The sequence below is a fragment of the Pseudonaja textilis genome, chromosome 3, assembly GCF_049901715.1.
Source record: "Pseudonaja textilis isolate UNSWEBS1 chromosome 3, rPseTex1.2, whole genome shotgun sequence".
NCBI lineage: Eukaryota > Metazoa > Chordata > Lepidosauria > Squamata > Elapidae > Pseudonaja > Pseudonaja textilis.
Genome location: NC_141992.1, coordinates 171,550,790 through 171,569,350, shown reverse-complemented (window position 1 = coordinate 171,569,350; position 18,561 = coordinate 171,550,790).

Sequence of the window (18,561 nt, the reverse complement as noted above, 5' to 3'; positions counted from 1 at the left end):
CCTAGCTTCATGTGCTGCTGCTTCCTGTCTATTAGGAAGCTTGTGATCCACTTACAAGTGTTTTCAGGTACCTCTAGCTGGTTTAGTTTAGTTAGAAGAATGTCCGGAATGATGGTGTTGAATGCTGAACTGAAATCTACAAAGAGAATCCTTGCATAGGTATTTGAAGATTCAAGGTGTTCTAGATGTAGTACAAAGCCATTTTATCAGCATCATCTGTCAATCTATTTGCTCGGAATGCAAACTGCATGGGATCTAACAGTGGATCCGTGATGGTTTTCAGGTGGGACCGCACAAGCCTTTCAAGGGTTTTCAAAACTACCGAAGTTAGAGCAACTGGTCTGTAATCATTCAGTTTCCTGATGGAAGGCTTCTTTGGCACTGGGATGATAGTAGAGTGTTTGAAGCAAGAAGAAACATAACACATCTCTAGTGATGTTTTTAAACCAACAACTATACGCATAAAGGGTTGCTACTGTCAGCCAATTCTGACTGTATTAAAAAATCTTTTTGATAATCTTGATTTTCTTTTAATTCACTATTACTCAGAGATAAACTGGACACACTTTTGCTTTTATGTTTAATATCTCAATTATGATTGCATGATTTAATTCAATTCTTCTTATATATTATGTTTAAGTAGTTAACAGTCAAGAGAAAAATGCAATCATCCTTCTGCCTTGTCTGCTTGCTTTTCAAGAGCATTCAGCCGCACCCAATGTTCCACTTATAATGGTTTGGTTTCCCCATCCATGTGCACACAATGTGGCTATAATCAGATGGAATAGCTGCAATTCCCATGTAATTCATTATCTTAATTGCCAGATTAAACAATCCCACTGGTTTTAATGGCAGTCATTTAAATGCACTCTGAAAATACTTTATTGATTTGTCTTCGTGCCTGTTCTTGCTTTCTTGCCCATCTAGACCCTCTTCAAAAATTCCATAAATTTTCTGCATCTAGTCAGGAAGAGCCCATGCTGTATTCCATGCTCCCCAGCATGGAAAGCATTCATTCTGAATTTGTTCCTTTTCCCACAGCCACATGAACTCAGGATTTCAATTATAGCACTTACGCAAGTTGTTGGGCAATAAGTCAACAGCTGGTGTGCCTTCATCTGTGAGCTTACAACATTTGTTTAACCATAAATTCAGAGGTGCTGCAGCTGGTGATAGTCCTGCCACATAGCTCTGCTGTCCTACGATAGGTATGCTTTGATGAGGTGCCCCCTTCTCTTGCATGGACTTTTAAAACAAAGACATTAAAGTGCACAAAGGAGCTTGCAAAATCAGAGTTCACAAGAAGGACTGGCATCATTCTAAATCCTGAATTAAAGGGATTTAACAGTCTCTGAAAAGCATAGCAGCGCTTGGACTGGCTTATCAGCAAAGCACAAGTGTACTGAGTGAAGAAATTAATAATAATAACATTGTGCAATTCCACTAGGAAGACCGATCGGGATCATCTCAGGAGTTTTGCTCTAGTTGCTATGAGTTCTCTTTCAGTGATTCAGATTCAGTCTTCTTGAGGCCTCTGTCCGTGTTTCTGGAATGTTCTCCCAGATGACTTGAGTTCTTAGTTTGTTTTTTAGAAATATCTATCTATCTATCTATCTATCTATCTATCTATCTATCTATCTATCTATCTATCTATCTTTGGTTATTCGGGTTTTCTCCTGCGTAAAATTGGAAGTATCTTGGCGACGTTTCGACAAAGTCTCATTCGTCATCTTCAGGCTTGTCAAAATGAGATTTCATCTGTGAGTCTAACACTATACAGAAGCCTGATGATGGCAGATGAGATTCTGCCGAAACGTTGCTACAACTTTAAAAGCACAACTACAATGAGCAGCAAGACTATTGTATGCACAAAAATGGAAGGATACTTTGATTCCTAACATGGACGAATGGTTGCAGAAGTTGGTGGAGTTGGCTGAATGGCAAAATTGACTATTTTGATTAAAGAAAAGAATATAAATACTTTTATTTCCACATGGAGACCGCTTCTGAACTTTGTGCTTGAAGTGGAAAAGAATGAAATGTTGATTTTGGGTTTTACCAATTAGATTGATAGATATTTATAGAAATGGCTAGTTTATATTATTATGCAATAAACGAAAGTGTTATATGATGTTAAAGCCTTATTTTACTGCAACAGAGAGAGTCAGAAGTCAATGCTTCCTTTTCTTTTTTTTCTTATCCTCCCTCCCTTCTCTTCCCCCTCTTTCTCCCCACCGTTTTCCTATTTACTTTTGTATTTTGTGTCTTATTTTATTTTATAACCTAATAAAAATGTTAAACTCACAAAAACTCTCGGAATGCATTAACACACATTTTTCAACTTGTTAAAGGTTTTTTAATTTATTTTTCTGATTCCTGGTTTTGACTTGGGTGTATAGTATTGTGGCTTTATTTTTTATTGTGACAAATGGGTGACTGAAGCCTCGCCTCTTTCGAATATGTATTGCACACAATGCACGCATGTATAAAAGGAATGGATTTAAATTACCAGACTGTGTCTACTATTTTGATGTCATTGACTCCTCCCTGCAGAGAGGAGTGGGGGGAGGGAGAGAGAATTGCATGATTTATGTACCATCTCAAAATCTGATGCCTTCCTTATGACCAATATTTCCCATCCCCAGAATTCCAAAATACAATGCATAGGAAAATATTTTGAAACAGTTAGAGCTATAAATACTTGTACACTTGTCATATATTGCTGAGCACGTAAGCGAGTTTTATAGGTGTACCTTGCACATGTCTAAAATGCTTAAATTACAATAGAAAGCAGATGCTGTGTCCAAGCATTTTAATATTATTCATTCATTTAAATTTAAGTCGGGTTGGATAAGATTAGTACTTGACTCAGAGAACTTTAGAAAATCCTAGATCTGTAGATTAGACTGGGAAATCCAAACACATTCTGGAGAAGATAACGATGCACCTGGAGAGGCAATTGCATTCTGTAGAAGACATTTATTTATCTTATGTAGACACTCCTTCTACGCCAGTCTGCTCATATGCACCATAGAAAAAGTCTGGTTGCATATTAAAAATTTTCTCTTTTTGCCCACCTCTATATCTCCATGATATATTTGCCTTTTAGCCCAGAAGCTGGGCTAAGAGTGGCCACCATATCCTGTAAGCATTCCTCAAGAAGTTATGTCAGCTTTGATCCAGCTGCCCATTGACAAGTGCCAACTGAAAAAATGTCACCTCCCCACCCCTCAATGCCCTGTCCATTATGTCATAAGCACATATCAGAGATAGGAACACACATATATTTGCTTACGGAAAAATCAACATGAAAGGATTATTATACTGGTTGAGCAAAAATAGAAATGATTCTCCTCCTGTTCCATTTCCTTCAGATAAAGTACTAAAAACACATACAGGAAACTGTTTTTTTGGTTTTGTTTATTGAGTTACCCAAAACATTTAATGGCTACTCATTCAAATGCGTTTTGGTTTGATTTGATCTGATTGGCTACCTATCTCACCTAAGTAACCCGGAGCAGTTCACAAGGCATGTTTGGAAGGACATGTTTGGAATTATAATTTAGATCTATAATGACATCTGATTTATCATATATGTCTGCACATACAGTAAGCACACATATGCATGCACACACATATTAACAAAGACATTTATAACATATTTAGTATGTTAAAAAGAAAGCAAGTTTGATGATAATATAAAAGTCAATAATATTTAAGGAGAAGGGATTTGCAAGGATCTTAAGTTGCCTACTAGAGATCACATTATACTTTACAAGATTCCAGAGTGGATTATCAGATATTAAGTACTGCAAGCAAAGACATATGTGCAGGAACTCATATAATTCATTGTCTAAATGCTGGAGGAAAAGTTTGTGATGATATATAGAGGTCAAGCCAATGTAATATTTAATATCTGCAGCCAATTAGAAATGGGGGCAGAAGTCTGTTTCCATTTGTTTGCAAGCAGAAAGCATTTTGTATCTTTGGACTAATACATTAATTGGAGTTTAGTTGTCAACTGAAGTTAAAACTTTTCTGATTTTTTTTTTTTTTTTTGGTCATACTTAAACCCTACTTTATCTTCAGGAATCTGAGATACATGGTACTCTTTCCTCCATTTTTTTGTTACAACAAAAAAAGACTGAAGAAGACTGCAAAGAGAAATGATCTTGTGAGCTTCCATGGCTGAGGATCGAGACCTAGTGATCTGAATCCAACCTACTCAAGGCAACGTTCTTCTTCTCCCTTCCATATGGAGTGTTCTTTTCTTTTGAACATATCAGCTATTGATAAATATCTATAAGAAGAATTTCACAGGTTGCAGAAAAAAGCTGACTCCATTAAATATAATGAGGAGACTTAATCAAGCATTCATTCAAGACAAACATTCAATCATACATATCTTCCATGAATATACATACATATATTGTTTTAGATTTCAGTCCAAATGTGAATCGCATATTATAGACCATTTAAATCCAACATTTTGATGGCTAATTCCAGCTAGTAGCTGCATGGAATTTGTTCTGTGATTATTTAAGTACCTGCCACTTTGATGGATTGTTCCTAAACCCTGACAGGGAATGAGGTAGGAACATAGATGTGGAAAGATGTTTTTTATTTTTTTAAATCTGTTGAACTTTCTAACACCAGCTACATAGCTATGAAGGAAGGGAATTAATTAAGCATTCGGAGATCTGGATGTTGTGTTCTCCATTTTTTCCCCTTCAAACATGGTACTGCAAGGAAACATCCAGATGCTGGGATTGCTCTGGAAATTATTGTTTCCCAAAGTGCCCTAATACTTCTGTTCTAGAAATAAACTTGGATATGCAATATTTTGAATTGTTTATATTCCCACCTAGTCATGTTGAGAATTGGAACTGAATTTGCTCCCTTCCATTAGGAAACCTAAACAACTGGGTTTACTACAAAACTGTAAGAACTTATTTTAAATTGTTGGCTCATTGGGGAATAAATAACTTGTTTTACTGTGAGTGTAAGTGAGCTCCTACAATGTTGAAAATCATGGTTTGTTTCACCATTGTTTGTTTAATGCACCACATATTTGGCTGAATTGTTTACTGGGCTCAAAGGAAGCCAGAGCTTCTGTCTCATTCTTTATCGCCTGACAATTCATTTCTTTCTGAGGAGGTCCCTTCTTCTAAAACTATATTTTCTATATATGGAAAAGAGGTAACTATTGTTGTTCAATCCCAGTGACAATATGAAGATAGCATACTAAGGAATCAAATCCATATCGTGGATTTTAGCAGCAGCAACTTCAACAAATTGCACGCCAAAATGACAACACATATAATTGTATGATCATGCAAGTATAAAATGACATATGTCATTGTTTTCCTTCCACAGATGCTTCTGGATTGAGCATTGGTCAAAATACACTTTTTCTCATTCCCTGATCAGTGTTAACTGTGTCATTGCCTTCATAGCCAATAATCAGAAATTAGGTAGGAAATAAAAAATTTAGGTGTAAGTATTCAGCCAATGTATGTATTTATTCATTCAGATAAAGCATGGATCATAGTAATGATATCCTACTCGTAGGGAAATGAAGGCCCTGAAATGTCTCCCTGCTTGGCAACATGGTACACATGTATAACCATCCTGGATTCTAGAAGCAATGTCTTGGAACTTTGCAACAGCCTGCTGTTGTCATCCCTTCCCCAAATTGCAAATATACGATTATACTGATGAATAAAATTAAATTATGATGAAAATATGATGCACAAAAATAAATGTTTATAACCTTGAAATTGTTGGGCTTCAGCAATCCATATAATTAAATATTCTATAAAATGGAGAGATTTTTTTTTAAAGAAAACATACATCTCGGGAAATATCAGGCAATAACACACACTTCTCTTAACACTTGCCAGTCTCTGACACCAATAAGAACACACTGTGTGATTTGCATACTTCCGTAATTGTAAATCACAATGTATGGTAATCCTATAAATGGTAATAGAGGCAGTGGACCATGGATTATGATAGACCTATGATGGTGGACAAAGCTGTCAATGGTTACTAGTTATAAGCCTGTCTCCAGTATGTTTAGCCATCAATTACTGAGGAAGATGAATGGCAGAATTTTATAGTGCTCTTGCATAATCATTTTCCTGTAGACTCACAACAGCTTCCTACAGACCCATAACAAAATCACCATTGCACAACATAATCTTGAACTAGAGAGAGCTTTAGTCTCATCCAGCACAGACCTTCCTAAGATTTCTAGTCCTTGGGTGAATGTTAAAAGTTCCAAGGAATCATACTGGTGTCAATTCTGTTTCGGTTACTATGCTACTTCCATATTATTATAGTTGATTTCAATTAATCTAAATAATGCTTTCAAAAGGGGGGGGGGGGGTTAATGTGAGATTTGGAATTAAATACCCAAACTTGTGCATAGATGGTGGAAGAATTAACTCCTTTATTAATGATTCCATTGCAGAAATGATGTTACTTGACAATACTAATATTTTAAAAGGGAAACAAAATGTATGGGGATGAAAAACTAATATATTAATTTCATTCTTTTAACAAGATCTCTCACAAAATGGTAACTAGAAATGTTGATCCTTCATTCTTACACTCTAAATTTTACATCCATGTCTTTCTTATCTTTCTACTCATTTTCTTCCAAGCAACTCAGGAGAGCCTACAAATTCCAAATTCTTCACATTTACCTTCATAACAATCTCATACTATAGAATGAGATGAAAAAAGAGCTAGTCCAGAATCACTTTGTGAGTTTCTTGGTAAGATGGGGACTTGAACCTGGAATTTACTGGTTCTAACCACTATGCTACTTGGATATTATAGATTTATAATATAAGTATATTATTCCATATTATTATATTATATTATATATTATTATGTTATGTTATAGATTATTATGTTATGTTGTGTTATGTTATGTTATGTTATCTTATGTTATACTATACTATACTATACTATACTATACTATACTATACTATACTATACTATACTATACTATATTTATATAGAAAAATGTCTAGGATATTTCTTCCCACTCTCACATTAATTGCTATTTTCCCCAGTCTGATACCATTTTTTTTTAATCTGATACATTCTGGATATGTGTGAATTACCAAGGCCATTATCTGCAGCCAGGAAGGTTTAATTGAATATGATTTGGTAGGAAGAGCATGTAGGGAAGGTATCGTGGGGTGTTTCTTTGCTATTCTTCCCTTCCACCCATTCACATTCTACTTGTGGCATCCCAGCATAAATTACCCTGTGGGATGTCTAGAATGAACACGTTATAGATTAGATAATTGAATCTGAGAAGACAATCAACCTAAGTAATAACCCTGTCCTCCATTTTTCAAAAACAGTTGGTGACTTGAGAAATGGAGGTGACAAAAGGTAAACTTCATCTAACATATTTATTAAAGTTACCCGTGGCTGCCACCAGCTTATGGGGTGTGTGGCTGACAGGCAATAGCTGACTCCATCTGACAGCTCCCCTTTTATACTCAACTTCAGGTGCCCAGTCAATGAGAGCAGTTCTAGTTCCTGCTCAAAACTCTGACCAGTGGAAAAACTTCAGTTAGAATGCCACAAATACTGATTTCTTTGTTGTTGTTGTTAGTTGCAAAATCACGTCCAGCCCATCACAACCCCATCGCGACCATGAGCAATGTTCCACCAGGCCTTCCTGTCCTCTACCATCTTCTGGAGTCCATTTAAGCTCACACCTACTGCTTCACTGACTCCATCCAGCCACCTCATTCTCTGCCATCCTCTTCTTCTTTTGCCCTCAATCTTAACCCAGCATTAGGCTCTTGTCCAGTTAGTTTTTCCTTCTCATTAGGCGGCCAAAGTATTTGAGTTTCATCTTCAGGATCTGGTCTTCTAAAGAGTAGTCAGGATTGATCTCCTTTAGGATTGACCGGTTTGATTGTCTTGCTTAGCTCCCTCTTATGACAAGAGAATATCATTAGCCAAACATTTCAGCAAAAGAAAGAAACTTTGAATGTTGCTGAATTATTGGTAAGTGAAACCTTACATAAGATCTTTCAACCCTATGTAAGGTCATCTTCAGAGTGTTCAAAAACATCAAGATGGCAGTTATCATAACACAATTGAAGGCTTTTTCTCCTTTAAATGAATGACACATGTAATAAAGGTTGTGATATAAGGTTGTGAAAGGTTGTGACATGCTTGCGGTCACCATCTTAATTTCACTGACCCTGCCTCCCCGAGGTTGCTTCTGGTCATGTGGTCAACAATACAAGGTGAGTTTATGGTGGAATTTTCAAACCTGACATATTTTGTTGCTGGGGTATGTGTGTCCCTTCATACCAATTAAGAAACAAGGGGCCATTATTTTCTTTGTCCTGAATTTTTATGGAAAATCTGACAATGTTCTATCTTCCAATCACTAGCTTTTGTGTTCTTGAGACTTGCTTTCTCTTTTGAATAGTCTAACAAAGGAATGTATTGGGAAAGGTTTATTGGATCAAACCAGCTTCAGATCTTCAAGGCCATAATCACAAAGCTCCATATTGCTGGTATTGCTAACTATGGACAGGACTGAACCAGTGCTCTCTGTCCCATCTAACAGTACATCCTGGGAGCTGATTGTTTGGGGAAAAAATAACAGCACTTCTTTATGGATACTGTGATAAAGCTGGCACATTTCATAGGCAACTTTAGCGATCAGCAGTCATATTTAATCCAGTCTGTACAACAGCAATGCTTGCATTTATTTAGGTGGGGAGAAAAAAAAAACCAGCCAGCTGGGGCTGCTCTGGGAAGAAAAGTGAGAGAGGTCTCCATTGACCTCCTAAACAAAAGGCAGGGTATACATTTAATATGCAAATAAGTGTGATGTAATCATACCAATTCTGAATAGCCTAGGTCCCAAACTGTGAAAATTATATCTAGTAAGTGAGAGCAATCAACCAATGGAACAGCTTGCCTTCAGAAGTTGTGGGAACTCTGGAAGCTTTCAAGAAGAGACTGGACTGTCAAATGATGTAGAGTCTCTTGCTTGGGCGGAGGGCGGACTAGATGATCTACAAAGTCCCTTCCAGTTTACTTCCACATGAATCTCCAGAATCCTGTAGCTTCAGCCTAATTAAACTCCCTGTACTACTGAGCTGAATTCTCAGTGTTCATGTGTATTATTCATTGCTTTTTTTGCACTTATATCCAACCTTTCTCTCAAAACCTCATGGTAGTCTATGTAATTAATGCAAACTAAGAAGAGCTTTCTGGCCAAAAGGAATTCTAATTTGGTTCTGATTCTGCAACAATAATATTAGATATCTCTTAGCTATGCTTAGACTGATCATTTATTCCCACTGAACTCATTAAACTATGTACAAACACTGGCTTACAATCAATTAGAATTATATTGTTAGAAGAAATATCCTTCTGGGTTCATTTCCAAGCGGGGGAAAAGACACTGGAAACATGGAGGCTGTTTGGAAAGATGGTTTAATGTTGGACAGGACCACATGGCTTGGAAGTCCAAAGTGAAAAGGATGATCACATGCTTCTAGGTGAAGGAAAAGATTAAGAAGAAAGAGGAGGGCTGAAAGTGCCTGGTTTTATATCCTCTGTTGGGATTTGAATTTAAGCTTGTATTCTGATTGGTTGTCCCATGGGGCCATGCAGGGACAACTCTATAGGCTGTCCTAAGTCCTAGGCTTGGTTGAGCCTTGCTGGATGATGATGTAATGAAAAGGGCTTTGGGTAACTACTATAGCTTTTCCTGGAGATCTTTGTTATGTAAAATATTCTGGCCCAGGCCTTAATGGCCCACCCATTAACAAAGGTAGGAGTGAGCTTCTACTTCTGAGGTGAGTTTTTGCTTCTGAGTTTCTACTCTTTTTAGGGAAATATTCTGCCTTTTTAATATTTCCTAGGATATTTAATTTTTTTAGGAGTGGGGTGAGTGCTAACTTACTACAATATCTTTATATTAATTAGTGCCGAAATATAACCATCAAGAAGTTGAACAAGAGTTGATATAATCCAGGGATGGGATTCAAATTTTTAACAACTGGTTCTGTGGGCATGGCTTAGTTGGTGGGCATGGCTTGGTGGTCATATGATTGGCTGGGCGTGGCCAACTCAACATCACTCACATTGAGGCACGCATCTCCTCTCCTGGCCTCTCATGACTGTGGGGATGCTGCAACAGTTGTAAGTGTGAAAAATGGTCATAAATCACTTTTTTCAGTGCCATTGTAACTTTGAATGGTCACTCAACACAAGCAAAGGAGGAAAAAAAACCTCCAGAGAAGTTCCTGAGACAGGAAGTCTAGTCCTGCCAAGAATGTAATAAGAGTTAACAGAGAGGCAGTTTCTGTAAGCAACACCAGAATGTTTCCTTCCTGCCTTCCTAACAGGATTAGGCCAGTAATTTCTTCTAACAACCGTTTCCCCAAACTGCTTAAAATGTTAACCAATTCTATAGAATAGGTGCGAACCTGTAGAATCCCACCCCTGATATAATCCTTTTCACAATTTTTATGGCAACAAAACTAGAAAGAATAATTATGCTGTCCTTTAATTCAAACTATTATAAAAACCTATAGTGGTTTATTGCAAATGTCCCGAGCCACAGTTCACAAGACTTAGGAAGCAAGAAGGTAGTTTGGATAGATATACAGGTACAATAAATTATTCTGAAAAGACGTGGATTTATTCTTTCATTTTCTGAGGTCCTTAAGCTATGTTTGAAATAGAGCATTTCTATTTCAGCTATTATTTCTTCCCAATAGACACTAGAGGTCAGCATCTACCACTGAGACACTGCCGACAGTGTTGTTCTGGTTTTTCTAACTATTTTAAACTTTTGAGAAAAGGCATGATTTAAACAGATTTGAACACTTTAAACCAGGGGTCTTCAAACTTGACAGCTTTAAGACTTGTGGGCTTCAACTCCCAGAATTCCTCCTCCAGTCATGTTAACTCAGGAATTCTGGGAGTTGAAGTTCACAAGTCTTAAACTTACCAAGTTTGAAGACCCTTGCTTTAAACAATGAATCTGTCAGTCTAGTTGACACAATAATAAAGTTACAATAATAAAGTGTTTTGTTATTCCAATCAATAAACATGATATTTATAAACATTTAATAGTTTAAGTGCTTAATTTACTTTTAAATCTTTCAATAACAGGATAGTTGTTTCAGAGATTTATATCAGGGATGAAATTCAAACCTAGCTCTTCCTGATTCCTGAAGACAGTCTCTTTTCCTTGCAATCTACATCTCTTGATGTCCTGGATAGAGACAGTCTTGACTGAGATAATGGATCAAATTTTAGATTAGAGAGATGGGTTAAAACTGCTAGTCAATCGTGAAGCAGACTCCTTTCATAGAGTTATTAAAAGGATAAAATAAGATGATCCAGTATGTACGTTTCCTACCTTCTTGAAAGCTGATAAAGCAAACATTGCTTTCAGACTACTTTTGCATATCTTGGCAAGTATTTCAGCATCCAGTTTGAGTGTGTCATGATGATATCGTTCTCAACAGTTAATCTGGGGTTGCAGAGAGAGAAAGGGATCAGCTGCTGTTCCCTTATTTACTCTTTCTGCCCCACTCTGGAGGTGAAGTTCCTGACTGAATTAGGTCTTTTCAAAAGACATTCACTGAGAGCTAGTTTTTATATATGCTGGAAATACCTGTACCCTATTTCAATTTTCAAATAACTTAATCACTTTTACCACCACTTTTGCCACTTGTTTCCTAATCCCCTGGTTTAACACATACTGAATTGTGACAACTACTATAATATTCGGCCCCAAACCTTCTTTATTTGTTATCTATCATGTTCACATTCAAAAAAGGCTTAAACAGGATGTTGTTTTATGATATTGTTACTCATTTGAATGTTACCCATTTGGTTGTGTCTGACTGTTGGTGATTCTATTGGTCAAATCTCTCCTCATCTTCCAATCTTGCACTACTTCTTTGAGTTGCTCTATGTTCTGGCTTGTGTTAGTTTTGATGGTGTCCAGCCACCAAGCTCCTTGATGGCCTGGTTTCCTTTTACCACTAATGCTTCCAAACACAATGCTTTCTCTGGTGAATTTCCCTGCATGACATGGCCAAAGCAAGTGAGACCCAGTTTCATGACTTTACTTTCCAGTGACATGTCTGCTATTACGTGCTTCAATATTTGCTTGTTGGTCGCCTTTGCTGTCCAAGATCTACACAGAAGCCTTCTCCAGCACCTCACTCAAACAAGTTGATTTTCTTCCTGTCTTGCTTTTTTAAAGGTGCAACTTTCATAACAAAGGAAAATTTGAGTTTACTGCAAAATTGGTAATATGAGAGGTTTTTTTCCAAATGCAGGTATAGATATCAGGGAATGAACCTTCTTCTTTACTGTATACATCTTTGGATTGTGATACAATTTATGCTGTACACTCAATGACTTGCAGCTGAAGAAAGTTCAACTCAAGGACCATTGTATTTGAACATAGAATTTATAGTAACAACCACAGATCTTTGTTACCAGATGTTGTCAGTTTTGCTGACCAGGACTTGGCAATAAATCACACCTCTTCGTGCCTGTGATTTACCCAGGTAGAAGACTCCCTGACTTCAGTTGGATAGATTAGAATCTTCATACCAAACAAGAATAAACATATCAGATTCCAGCACAGATTGTGCATTGCAGAGCAAAGAGTTCAGATATTTATGCAACTATATTCTTCCTCCTATCTTTCCAATCGGTTTATTTTGTGGCCTTCAGCATCTGAGATCGATACACATAAGTTTCTCTAGCCTGATAACTTTCTTGTTTTGTGTGAAGACAAATGGTGCTCAACAATTAGTTCTATTCACTGTCTTCTTGCTATTGTCCTCCTAGCCACCAAATATTAAGGAGGCACATGTAGCAAAGGAAAACATGGTGTGCATAAAAGGAGGTTTTATGTGAAAATGTTATCTAAAACAGCCATTCCTGATATGATGTCCCTCCAAATGTCTTGAGTGCATAACTTTTACTATCCCTATCTGCATTGCTATATAATCCAGTTAAAAAAGAAGAAATTGAAATAAAAACTCCCATAGGTAGATAAATCCTAAATTTAATGCCTAAAATCTCGAATTAAAATAGAGATGCATAACTTTCTTTATTGGAGACAGCACTTTTAAAAATTATGATTAGCCTTCCAAGCATTGCTTAGAGTATAATGGTTACATGGGGTCATCACACAAGTTAGAGAGACCAACATTTGGGGAGTTGATCTTTTTCACTTGTGTGATGACTACATGTAGCGATTATACAGAGCGAACTGAAGACAAAATAGGTTTATTAAACAGGGCAGAACTTCCAGATCTTTCATAGTGGCTTGAAGTGAAAGTGATTCTTTTTCTATTTAGTAAAGTTTCCTAAAATGAAAATAGTAGTGCTTCAAGAATTCCAGTGTGGGAATTGCTTTCAATTTAGAATAAATACTTCTATGTGTACCATAGAGTGGAGATTCTTGAGACTTCTCTCCTAGCTTCTCCAGACAGGAAGCAGGTTTCTTCTGTAATGAAGAAGAGATCCACAGCTACTAATGATCTCCATTAATAGTTACTTAAATCCAAGGCCCCTTTAATCCAAAGTGCCAATAGCTAGAGGGTACCAATGCTATCCTTCCTTTTGAATCATTCTAAAAATGCAAATCTTTAATGATGTGGCACCATCAGCGATTGTGGCCTAAGGCACCATATGCCCTGGAGCCTGCATTACTTGAATCTATATCAAAGTGAGAACCAACACTTACGGGATGCTTATGTACGTTTTTTCCCTTGGCAGACTTTCACAACAGATATAATCAAAGGAATTAAAGACCTAGAAGCTATATTTGACAACTTGCTAAGCTTAGGTAGGTTTAGCCCTGATTATACTGTGTGTGTGTGTGTGTGTGTTTGTGACTGATGCAATATTATATACAAATACAGCATGATTTGTTTACTTATTGTTCAATATAATTCAGTACCCGTGAAAAATTGGTTTCAATTTGTTGTGCAAACTCGGGAACTTGTCACTGTATTCTAACACTGTCTTGTGGCAAAAGGAAAGACGTTCAAGGAGCAGCAAAAACAATGGTGTTGGTTATCCATTCCTGACTAAGATGAAATGGAAGATTGGGAAATATTTCTTATTCTGGATTAGGTAGATCAATCTTATCTGATGTACCATAGCTTTTAAGTTTTACATGCAAATTTCATGCACTATAGATACACAGTGTTATTGTCAGACTGTTCTGATCTGAATGCAACAGTTCAAAGCATATCCTTCTCTCTTTATACAGAGTAAAGATTGCTGCTGGATTGTTTGCAAATGTTGGATTAGGATTAAAAAAAAATCTCAGAGGGCAAAGTATATCAGGGATGCGAATATGATGCAGTTGTTTTGCTTTGGAGCAAACAGAGCAGTTGTTCTGTCACTCACAGTAACATTATGGCACTGAGAGAGTCCTCGGATTACTTAAAAGCTTGGCAGACAAAACCTAAAAGTCATTATTGTAAAGCTGGTTACTACCCCAAGATATTTCACAGAGCCAGCAGAATGCTCACTCAGAGTGAGCAAATATGTTGATACCAGAAATTGCCATCAGTTCTGGCAAAGTACACTGAAGCATGTTCTTGCAAGTTATTTCTCCTTTTTATCTGTTCATTATGATAAGATTTTTTTTTACTGGATTTTGTTTCTAAGATTGTTGGTCATTATTTTTATTAAGGAATTAAAAGTAATTATCTTACACCTTTTCCCCTATATTGTGTAACTGCATATTTGAGTCATATCCTATTGGAACAGGTTACCAAAATTTCTTTAACAGATAATTGACTGAATGTCTAATGCCTTATTGATCTCGATATCAAAACAGGAATAATAAAACGTTGAAAATCTTTAAGAAGCCTCTATTAGCAAGTTACCTTTAAGTTTAATAAGCCAGTGTAATTTTTCCTGTTTTTACCGTTTCTGATATACTTTTATCTTTTTTTTTAAAGTTTTTTAACAGAGTTTGGAAAAGCGATAAAACTGTAAAACCAATGCAACAAGTAGTGGATTTTAGTGTAATTGTGAACACTCTCGGTGCATTACAATGGCAATTACATTCATTTTTCAAAATACGAGTTTTACAAAACTATTTATAAACATATTGAAAAGAATCTGGCCACTCACTTGGTTAGATTCATCTAGTAAGCCACTAAAACCTCAGTCAGCATTAACAAAACACAATCACACAAATTGCTTTGCTCCAACAGGTAAACAGAAATTAATGAGATCACTTGGTTACACAACATCCTTAGCCATAAAATAACACATACATATTTATGAAGTCTAATACAATGTGACAATGAAATTATTTCAGTAGTTGTGCATTTATATTTAAAACTTCCATTTAAACAAATAACCATATCTGGTACTATGGAAGGTTTATGTACTTATTTGACTTTCTGTCAGAAAACTTGCTGTTGAATTTCGAAGGTGTTATCTTTGAAGACTCCAGAAAACACACAACAGGGCCTTGTCTGGAGAAGTTGGCTTACTTGCCAGCTCTTCATTCCACTGCAGTTGTCAGCTCTGCTTTTTGTAAAAACATCTTTGGTCTACCATTTCTTCTTCTGGAAATCCTTTTATTCTTTATTTGTGTATTCTGATAAAATGTCCTGACTTAAAAATATGACCCTAGCACAGGGGTGTCAAACTCACATTGTCACAGCATCATCACATGACATATCATGACTTTTCCCCCCTTCGCTAAACTGTGTGGGGGTAGCCCGTGTGTGACGCATTTGGCCCGCAGGCTGTGAGTTTAACAGCTCTGCCCTAGAAGGAAATGGCTCCATCATTTGCTCAGAGAGTGGAATAAGTTCTAGGGCAAAAATGTGTCACCCAAAAGGCATTGAAGATCTTTCCACTTCTAGCTCATCATATTATTAAGCCATATTAATCAAAATATACCTTGTATTAACTCTCATTTTAGGATTCACCCAGTACTTTTACTGAATTAGAAAAAAAGAAACTGATCCTTTCTCTTCCTGAATGTCAAAAAGGGTAACTTTTTTGGTCATAAAAGTTTTGTAATTGTTTTGTATCCTGTGTGGAGCTGAAAGAGGGACAATTTTGTTTTGTATATCAGTTTTGTAGAAGAATAAAGGATAGAAAGTTTTCTAGAAGAATAGAGGATAGAAATCAAGAAAAACACAATTCCAAAAATAAAAATAGTTACTGCCTGTCTGTCAAAAGACGTGTTTGTCTTTCTCTTCTAAGGAAGAATTTGATTTAAAAAATGAAAGTAATAGGTATTTATTTTTTATATCCAATATTTTTCTTCACAATGCATGTTCAAAAGAGATGGAGCACATGGTTAACGGCTAACATCTTGATCTTTTTACTCCTTCCTTGCAGATTTATATGTTCTTGCAAGACATATCTGGCCTATATGTTTGGACATGAATTTCATAGAATTTCTAGATCATTGAACTATGTCAGGACATAATTAAAGAACATTCGGTACATTTTAGGAGTGTACACATACCTGCACCCACACCCGTAACCCACCCTCAATTTTCTGAGGATGACGACAAATCCTGCTCTGGCTATGATACCTAGGGCCATATCTCCAACTGCTTACCTCATTGAGGAACATGTGTACAAAACTGATACTTGCATCCAGTTTATCCATCAAGAGCAGCCTGTGTGAATAACAACTGCCAGTTGTGTATGCCTTTTTTGAAAACACAGTCAGGATGCTGGAGATGTCTTAAATGTCATTTTAAGATTTTAAAATTTGCTGATTTGAATTAATGAAGTAGAAGCAAGGGCTTCTTTTGGTGTGCCTTCACCAGGATATGAAATTCCTTAACATCAAAATTATTATTCTTATTGTTCTTATTATTCTTATAATAACAATCCACAACTGGGCTTGTAGTTCCATATAATATACAGCTGGTCCTCAACTTACAACAGTTCATTTAATGACCATTTTTCACACCTAGACACCTAGCATGATCAGGTTCGTATTTATGATGGCTGCAGTGTCTCGGGGTCATGTGATTCCCTTTTGCAACTTTCTGACAAGCAAAATCAATGGAGAAACCAGATTCACTTAACAACGTGTCATTAACTTAACAATTGCAGTGATTCACTTACAACTGTGGCAAGAAAACTCATAAAATGGGACAAACTCACTTAACAAATGTTTCAAGTAGCAGCATAAATGTTGGGCTCAATTGTGGTTGAAACTTGAGGACTACCTGTATTCACTCTTACAATGAACCTAATAAGAAGCCAATTTATAATGTTTAAATCAGAACCTATCTATTAGAAAATAGCTCTTCAATACTCAAATTAATAGTTTTACTTTTATCTTACAAAAGAACAGGCTTAAGCATGATAGAAGTGCCTCCATGTACAGTACATCTGCGTCTGCCTGCTATGTTTTGATTATAATTCCCAGAATTCCCCAGCAGCATGTTGTGAGCTAGGAATTCAGGGAACTGGGATCCTAACAACTTGAAGATCAGGTTGGGGAGAAGCTCTGTGCAATCTGTGACAGTTATTGAAGAGTTAAGAAGTTCTGCTCTAAGGATAACAAAGATGGAGGTAAGAAAAGGGAAACTCCTCTGCCACAAAGTCAGACTCCCTTTATTACATAAGTAGCAAGAAGATAATTTTGAGTGATCTGGAACCAATTTATTAATGATCTTTGCAAGATAAATGGGAGGGAGTGAAATTGAATGAGATCCAGGTTTGCTATCTATTACAAGATTTCCTACGGAGGAAGAAAAGCCTTTCTCTACACGTTTGGTCTTGTCTTTTTGGTTAGCAAATGCATATTCCATGACATGTCAGATTTAGTCCAGGTATTTGTTGTTCCACATGCCTAGGAAGCAGGAAAGATATGTCCCATGATGGGATGGGACACATCTTTCATTTTATTTTAATGAATGTGGCTTAAATAGAAAAGTAAGTTCCTAATATGAAGTAACAACCTGGAAATAAGGAGTAATATAGGGAGCAGTGATGGAAGCAAGGATGATTTACAAGGACAGAAAGCTATGGAGAGATAAAGTGATTGATGTTTGAGCAAACCAAGTGATGACATTTCCTTTTTTCATATCCTGCTTTAATTTTTTGACTATTTCTTACTACACTTTGCATTTAGCTGTTCCAAAATGGAACAGCATGTATGCGTTAAATTGTTCTATAAATATCTTAAGTTGTGGGCAGCAAAATTGTTTCCAAGAAATTAGCCAAATCAGAGAAGCCAAAAAGCAGAATCCTTTCTGCAAAAAGATGTTTCAGCCGCAGATTCATGCCAACCTTTTAAAAAGTTAGTTTTGTACATGTGCATTAAATCTCACATGTATATATCAGCAGCAGAGAATCTGGAAAAATGACATATGTTCTTAGCATTTGACTGGCGCCTGGCACTCTATTCTTTTCCAAGTTCTTCATGGATGTGAAGAGCAAATATTTGGAAGGATTCTTGAAATATTTGTCAAGAAATAGCACTACCATCTCCTATAAATATACTGCTGTTAT